This window comes from Pyxicephalus adspersus, chromosome 8 (assembly GCF_032062135.1).
Source record: "Pyxicephalus adspersus chromosome 8, UCB_Pads_2.0, whole genome shotgun sequence".
Taxonomy (NCBI): Eukaryota; Metazoa; Chordata; class Amphibia; order Anura; family Pyxicephalidae; genus Pyxicephalus; species Pyxicephalus adspersus.
In genome coordinates this window covers 71,093,767-71,102,582 of record NC_092865.1, presented here as the reverse complement: position 1 = coordinate 71,102,582, position 8,816 = coordinate 71,093,767, and the positions used below count along the sequence as shown (strand labels likewise).

General features: G+C 39.1%; 1 long non-coding RNA gene across 1 annotated transcript; it reads right to left on the bottom strand.

Annotated features, from left to right (window-relative positions):
• Window positions 1-3,948: 3,948 nt before the first annotated feature.
• On the bottom strand, window positions 3,949-8,587 carry LOC140336261 (uncharacterized). Its single transcript, XR_011921855.1, has 2 exons — window positions 8,441-8,587; window positions 3,949-4,280 (listed from the first exon to the last, which is right to left on the bottom strand). It is a non-coding gene; the product is annotated as an uncharacterized lncRNA (long non-coding RNA).
• Between the last annotated feature and the right edge of the window lie 229 nt (window positions 8,588-8,816).

Below are 8,816 nucleotides of genomic sequence, written 5' to 3'. Positions count from 1 at the left end.
CCCCCCTCAGGGACCTCTGCCTGTGCTCTGAAGCCTGTGTATGGCTTGTAACGTAGCGGCAAAACCTGGTGGCTAATTTTTGGACTGGAGGAACCCCTCATGGCCTTCTCTAGCTCTACTCCGAGTTCAGAATAAAATCCAGCATGTTCCCCTGACCGCCCAATAAAATGTCCTTGCCAGCAACAAATAAATCCTTCCCTAATATTTTTTTTTACTTGTGCAGTGTTGTGCAGAGCTGGGGGAGTTTTGACATGTCTTTTTAAATGTAATTATAGGTCGGAGAAGCTCTACACAGTCCCAAAAAACAACCCAAATTTTTCCCCCTTTGACTTTAATGGAGTTCGAATTCGACGTTCGTTCACCCGAATAATTTTGTAGTATTTGACCGAATAGTGGTCAAACCAAAATGTGAGCTATTCGACCAACACTATTCCTCACTAAAACGCAGATGCCTTACTGCTGTTCATGTGGGCAGTTCTGACTCTGAGCGTGCCTACTCTAGCAGACTTTATCAGTTTTAGGCAGACCAATCAGAAAATAGCTTCTTGACTATCCCTGGCTATTTAGCTAGCTCAGACACAGAACTCAGCGTTGGTGCAACATGTAGCCAGTGTTTCCTCTGTCCAGCTCCTGTGTTAACCCCTTGTTGACCAGTCAGTTGTTTCCCAGCCATTTCCCTTGTGATGTTCCAGTGTTCCTCTCTCCTGTGCCTCCTGTTGCTTCCAGTGTCTCCCATGTTCCCTGTATCCACATTGGCCCCTGTGTCACTGGTGTCTGTTTCCTGGATCCCTGGTATTTGACCCCTGGCTTGACCAGACTTCTCTTGCTAGCTGCCTGTCTTGACCCTCGACTTCCTCCACTATTCTTATACTTAGTGATTTAGTACCGTGTTTCATCCTGCCCACCCTGGTGTGCCCAAGAACAGCAGTAACCAGCAGCTTAACATCATCACCATCAGAGACTGTGTAGAAGACCTGATTACTGCTTAGACTCTTTGCCTTGGCCCTTCTCAGGGCTCACACCACCTCTGTGCAAGGCGTAGCGCCCCCTAGAGGCCCTGTTTCCCCAAGCGAGACACTCCAGATATCTGAGTTTAAATAAATCAGGTTCTAACTGTATTCTCCCTAAAGTGGTTTTAATTCTTGACACCTAATCTGTGATACCTTTTTCTAATTTCATTGATTTATTGTGTTGGAAAATGTAGGGGTGTAATTACTTCAATTCAAGTTACACCACCAAATATAAAATTATTGGTTTTGTGTGTCAAATGTTCCAATATATCTCCTTTATTTGTAGGTGCTGTCAGAATGAAGAATTAATATGTACGTGTTCAAATATGTTGACAAAATTAACAATATATGACATACTTGTTTTTTCACGTGACCCTATGTAGCATATATTACTGCAGTGTAGAACATCCAAATACTTTTTAGTTAAAAAATAAATTTAAAATTTAGTTACATAATAAATTACAACCTGGTAAATGACCAATATGTTTGCCCACTGCATGTGTTCAATTCATGGGACTAAGATGATCACAACATACACAACCAATGTCTGACATGGGTAACTGGGGAGCTCCAGAGGAAGGTAGAACAAGAGCCTATAATAGGTCAATGAACTGATGGAACAGTTGCTTGATCTTTATTGTATGGTGTGTGCAGTGTTGTGTTGTACATATATATTTACACTCTGCTAAACTAATTTTTAAAATATCAATGTCCTGTTTGAGGTCCATGTAGAGGCCCTATCACTTCAGAAAGCAATTGGACTATTGCTTCTGGTCCCTGCCTTAAAATTCAGTGTTTTTAACCATTCAGAAATTGGTTATTGCTCAAAATGACCAATTATATAAACGCAGAAATGATCCTCTGAATTGAACACAGATAGTCAGTGGCTTAGGCTGGCAAGTATGGACCTTGATGCAGAACCTGGTCTATGAACCTTTTCCTCAGTAGCAGAACTTGCCTTGCTTGTAAAGCGGAACTTAATTGGAAAAAAAATCACTTACCTTGATTGGGTCCCGCACTGTCCTGGAATCTTCCTTCATCTCGACACGAGGAAGTGGTGGGCACCGTCAACTTTATCTGCCTTCTTCCTTGTTCTGGATATGTCACCGAATGTTGCACTGTGCAGGCGTGAAATCAGGTGACATAGCCTGCTATAAGGGGGGGGGGGGGGAGAGAGTGCCAATCTCACTGCATATGCGTTTTTTGCCCCAAATGTAGGAAGAAATCTTCTGTGCAAGCCTAAAGACATAGGGGTAGGGCGCTTCACTTTGGTGATAGGTCCACTTTAATTCAACCACTTAATGCAGCCCCCCATTGCAGACTCCCGTTTAGTGACAGACACCTCCCCTTCCTGCTTAGTACAGGCCCCTCCGTCACAGTCCACAGACTTCCCCCTCAATGAAAGATGACCAATTAGTAACCTACCCACCCCTTTCCCAGTGCAGACTGCACCTCAATGCACACATCTCTCACCCTCAGTGACTGACCCCCTTCCCCCATGCTGTTTCCCAATCAGTGACAGACTACCCCCTCAGTGGAGCCTTCCCCTTCAATGACAGATCTCTGTTACAGTGTGTAACCCCACTCAATGACAGACCCCCTTCCCAGCACAGACATCCTTGTCATTGCAGACACCCCTCAGTGATGGATCCCTCTTAGTTACAGTACCTAACCCTACTCAATGACAGACCCCCTTCCCAGCACAGACATCCTTGTCATTGCAGAACCCCTCAGTGATGGATCCCTCTTAGTTATAGTGCATAACCCCACTCAATGACAGACCCCCTTCCCAGTACAGACATCCTTGTCATTGCAGACCCCCCTCAGTGATGGATCCCTCTTAGTTCCAGTATGTAACCCTACTCAATGACAGACCCCTTTCCCAGCACAGACATCCTTGTCATTGCAGACCACCCTCAGTGATGGATCCCTCTTAGTTCCAGTATGTAACCCTACTCAATGACAGACCCCTTTCCCAGTACAAACATCCATGTCATTGCAGACCCCCCAGACCACCCTCAGTGATGGATCCCTCTTAGTTCCAGTATGTAACCCTACTCAATGACAGACCCCTTTCCCAGTACAAACATCCATGTCATTGCAGACCCCCCTCAGTGATGGATCCCTCTTAGTTCCAGTATGTAACCCTACTCAATGACAGACCCCCTTCCCAGCACAGACATCCTTGTCATTTCATACCACCCTCAGTGATGGATCCCACTTAGTTACAGTACCTAACCCTACACAATGACAGACCCCCTTCCCAGCACATATATCCTTGTCATTGCAGACCCCCCTCAATGATGGATCCATCTTAGTTACAGTGCATAACCCCACTCAATGACAGACCTCCCTTCCCAGTACAGACATCCTTGTCATTGCAGACCCCTGCTCTGCAGAAACAAGAGAATGGTAAAAAGCTATCCACATGCAAGATCTGCAAAGGATGGAAGGATCTGCAAAGAACACAAAACAGGTAACTTTAATAGTCTGCCTGGGGGCTGTAAGGGAAAGTTCAGACCTGCTTCAGGATCAAGCAATGATCCTGTAGAAATGAGCGCTACTGGTATGGCCAGTGTGAACATATCCTGGACTGAGGTCTGCAATGAGGGTGTATGACTGGAGATCGATTTACCTGTACCCCTTTAAACCACACCTAATATTAAGTGTTGTGCAGCCATGTATAATTTTTCCCTTTCAGGTGAGAATGGACAGTTTGGTTAGCCAGCAAAGAAGCCAAGTCAAGGGGAGCCTTCTTGCACCTGGCTTTCTTGCTGGCTAGACTGACACTCCGCTTGCACCTGGCTCCCTGTTGGGCTAGTTCAGAGTCTGGGCTCATCAGCACACAAGCCAGGCAAAAGTGTTGGGATGGCTAACAAGAAAATCAGGTGCACGTGAATGGATTTAAAGTTTATGTGTTAAAGCAACCACAAGTACATGTTATTGAAATCATTTTATTTTAATAATTATGCAGAATATATATTTACATTCAATTTCCACAGGTTGGACAATCATTGTATTGAATGTAATAGGCATGGAAGCAGTTTGCATGTAACTGGTAAAGCATAGTAAACTATAAAGATTTGTTCATAAGAATCCAAAAGTTTATAGATTTTTATTTACTTTTAAAGGTTAGGGAAGATTCTCGTTAGCATAACTTTGGAGTAAAAGGCACATTAGATGTATAAAGTCATCCTTTGAGGCTTCATTTATCGTGTAAGGCTCTGCAGCCGCTAATAGTTTCTTAATTGAATCTGGATGTTTATTTTCCTGTAGAGATAATATATGAAAGAAAATACTATAATAACAAGTGTCCATGAAAAGGATAAACACCCAAGAATCACACTTTGATTTATTTTTATATTGCCTTATGTACTTAATAAACACTTTGCTATTCTGACATAGGTGCGTGTAGATAGTGGAAGTTTTAAAGATCAGCTATTACATGGTTGTCATTACAAAGTAGTTAGCTTTTTTTTGTGGGTATAGATATGTGGAGGTACAAGCTGAAGCAAGTCCCATTGACCCAAATTTCTGCATCATTTAATTGAGAATAAAGTGAGAAAAGTCCCTGAATTTTAATTTGTTGCCACTGACCACAGTGCCCTTTGACAAACCATGAACCACAAACCAACAAGAGAGGACAACAGCTCATTAGGTGAAGTATGGCATTTAAGCATCCAGGCACTACTGCCACACCACAATACCAAGTTGAGAAGTTAGTTTTAGTTCATCAAAAAGTCCCAAAAACCATTATCTCTCTTTTTATTAAGATGATGCTTCTGCATCTTATATTCTTTTAACTTTAGTAGTCTAGTCTAATGCATTACACATCTTCTTTTATGAGGACAGATTGGTGGTCATTGAGTTGTAAAATTCAATACATATATTCGTATCTCCCTGGTTTTAATAAGATAAGTTTGGTAAAAAAAAAAAACACATTCCTATTATTCAACTCAGGTCAACTTTTGTAATATTCATGCAAATATATATTTACCCAAAAGTTGTTGACAAAGTCTTTTGAATAAAAGGATCACAAAAGATACCATGTTAATGTAATGTAGTAGAATGCTTAAATTTGCTTTTGTAATATAGGAGAACGTTTTTTGTTACATTGGGACACACACAAGTGAAATATGTTTTCAACAACTTTGAGTGTAACACTAAGACGGGATCATCTATAGTTTTTGTCCTAAGAGAAATATACATAATGACATTTTTGTAAAAATTCCAAGTGTCATTGCACTGGCTTACTAATAGGACATTTTTTAAAGCAGTGAATGTGACTTTAAGCAGACATTCACCTTTGGTACACATACTTTAAAAACATGCCTAGTGTCTGACACCTGGGGATTACTGGGGAAATGTTTTTTTTAATTATTATATTTACCATAATTGTTTATTTTGATGTATGGTTACCTATGTTTGGAAAGGGGGTGTTGGTTGGTGGTTTGGGACTGAATCAGGCCAGGAAGGACCTGCTCCATTCCCCCCATGCTGTTTTGCAGTAGCAGGTCACTTATGATAATCATCAATTGCTTACACTTATGAATAGATCAGTACTGCATGGATTTGTCATTCTGCAATAAATAAATTACTGGAATAAACCGTGTCTTGTTAATGTCTGCCTGAAGTTTTGGCATTTAATTAAACAGCAGCTTCATGTCAGGCCTTAAAAATTGTTGTGAATACAAAATAACTATAATTACTTCATTGTACCTAACAGAGGAAAAACAGATACTTACTTTGATTAGTTTACTAAATTGGTCTTGAAGTAATTTTTTTAAAACTTCTCCTTTAATTATATTTTCAAACGCATTGACGAAAAACACATTACATATATTAGCTATACTTGTCATGATGTCTGAACCCATTGTGGAGCTGTGATTTGGTAATCCTAAAATATAAAAGATATCATAGTGAAATCTGCCACCTCCATTTACTTGTATAGCAACTGTGTTGTGGCGGTCTGCAGGTCCAATATTCTTTACCAGGTAATGCTTCAGGAAATGTCAGATTCCATACTTTATAAATAAACCGCTTTAGGCTAGAAGGATTGTCTCATCATTAAAAAGCAATGATCCTGTAGAAATGAGCGCGACTGGTATGGCCAGTGTGAACATATCCTGAACCGAGGTCTGCAATGAGGGTGTATGACTGGAGATCGATTTACCTGTACCCCTTTAAATCGCACCTAATATTTAGTGTTGTGCAGCCATGTATATTTTTCCCTTTCAGGTGAGAATGGACAGTTTGGTTAGCCAGCAAAGAAGCCAAGTCAAGGGGAGCCTTCTTGCACCTGGCTTTCTTGCTGGCTAGACTGATACTCCGCTTGCACCTGGCTCCCTTTTGGGCTAGTTCAGAGTCTGTCTCTGCCATTTCTTTTGCAATAAATAATAATGCAAAGGAGAAGGATGAAGGAAACTTCCCTGGTCTGTTCCATGGCTTTCCATCATACCAGTTTCCATCAGCAAAACAGTGGTGAATCATGCATTTGTCAAAGATATAATGATTGAGTAACCATTTAAGCATTTATATCCTTACACTAGGTATACACTACTAAAAGATTTCCCTCAAAAATATATTCTTGGGAGTTTATTTAATTATTTAAAACTTAAATTTAAACTTAAATTGCAAATGCCAGATCTAAAATCACTTCAGCCCAAAAAATGTATAATGATTCTGTGCTATCAGTATAGCAGCATTAAGGTTATTTTTCCTATATACTATCTTCTTTAAAAAAAAATGTTTAAAATTACATGTGTTGCGCCAGGTCATTAGAAAAACTCAGATATTAGCAATATGTACATTTTTGTCTCCATTTAACATATAGTAGATAAACGTAATGTATGCTCAAAGACCTTAATTTAGGAATAGAAAATTATAATTTCACCCATGGGCCTTTTCGATTTGTTTTGTCTTTCTCATTATTAATGCTACAAAAAAAGTCACCACTGATAATTCTTATGGCCACTTCAAAGCAGTTCTGGACAAAACAAGTGCCCATGAAAGCATAAACACCCCAAAAATCACACTTTGATTTATTTTTTTATTGCCTTATGTACTTAATAAACACTTTGCTATTCTGACATAGGTGGGTGTAGATAGTGGAAGTTTTAAAGATCAGCTATTACATGGTTGTCATTGCAAAGTGGTTAGCTTGTTTTTGTGGGTATAGATATGTGGAGGTACAAGCTGAAGCAAGTCCCATTGACCCAAATTTCTGCATCATTTAATTGAGAATAAAGTGGGAAAAGTCCCTGATTTTTAATTTGTTGCCATTGACCACAGTGCCCTTTGACAAACCATGAACCAAAAACCAACAAGAGAGGACAACAGCTCATTAGGTGAAGTATGGCATTTAAGCATCCAGGCACTACTGCCACACCACAATACCAAGTTGAGAACTTACAGTTTCAGTTAATCAAAAAGTCAAAAAAAACATTATCTCTCTTTTTATCAAGATGATGCTTCTGCATCTTATATTCTTTTAACTTTAGTAGTCTAGTCTAATGCATTACACATCTTCTTTTATGAGGACAGATTGGTGGTCATTGAGTTGTAAAATTCAATACATATATTAGTATCTCCCTGGTTTTAATAAGATAAGTTTGGTAAAAAAAAAAAACACATTCCTATTATTCAACTCAGGTCAACTTTTGTAATATTCATGCAAATATATATTTACCCAAAAATTGTTGACAAAGTCTTCTGAATAAAAGGATCACAAAAGATACCATGTTAATGTAATGTAGTAGAATGCTTAAATTTGCTATTGTTATATAGGAGAACGTTTTTTGTTACATTGGGACACACACAAGTGAAATAATGTTTCCAACAACTTTGAGTGTAACACTAAGACGGGATCATCTATAGTTTTTGTCCTAAGAGAAATATACATAATGACATTTTCACAGGCTCCTAATTGTAAAAATTCCAAGTGCCATTGCACTGGCTTACTAATAGGACATATTTTAAAGAAGTGAACGTGACTTCAGACATTCACTTTTTGTACACCTACTTTAAAATATGCCTAGTGTTTGACACCTGGGGATTACTTTTAATTAATATATTTACCATAATTGTTTATTTTGATGTATGTTTACCTATGTTTGGAAAGGGGGTTTTGGTTGGTGGTTTGGGACTGAATAAGGCAGGAAGGACCTGCTCCATTCCCCCATGCTGTTTTGCAGTATCAGGTCACTTATGATAATCATCAATTGCTTACACTTATGAATAGATCAGTACTGCATGGATTTGTCATTCTGCAATAAATGAATTACTGGAATAAACCGGGTCTTGTTGATGTCTGCCTGAAGTTTTGGCAATTAATTGAACAGCAGCTTCATGTCAGACCTTAAAAATTGTTGTGAATACAAAATAACTATAATTTCTTCATTGTACCTAACAGAGGAAAAACAGATACTCACTTTGATTAGTTTACCAAATTGGTCTTGAAGTAATTTTGTAAAAGCTTCTGCACTGATTCTATTATCAATTGCATTGTCGGAAAACAGTATACATATATTAGCTATACATGTCATGATGTCTGAACCCATTGTGGAGCTGTGATTTGGTAATCCTGAAATATAAAAGATATCATAGTGAAATATTTGTGATCTGTATTCACTATGCAGTTAGGCTATATTCAGTCCTGAGGTTTGCAAATGACAGTTAACATTGGTCTGAATAGGTCTATTCATTATCCTTCATTTGACAGGCAGCAGCATTGCTGTGCAGCATTCATACGTGGTTTGCCATGTCTGCCACCTCCATTTACTTGTATAGCAACTGTGTTGTGGCGGT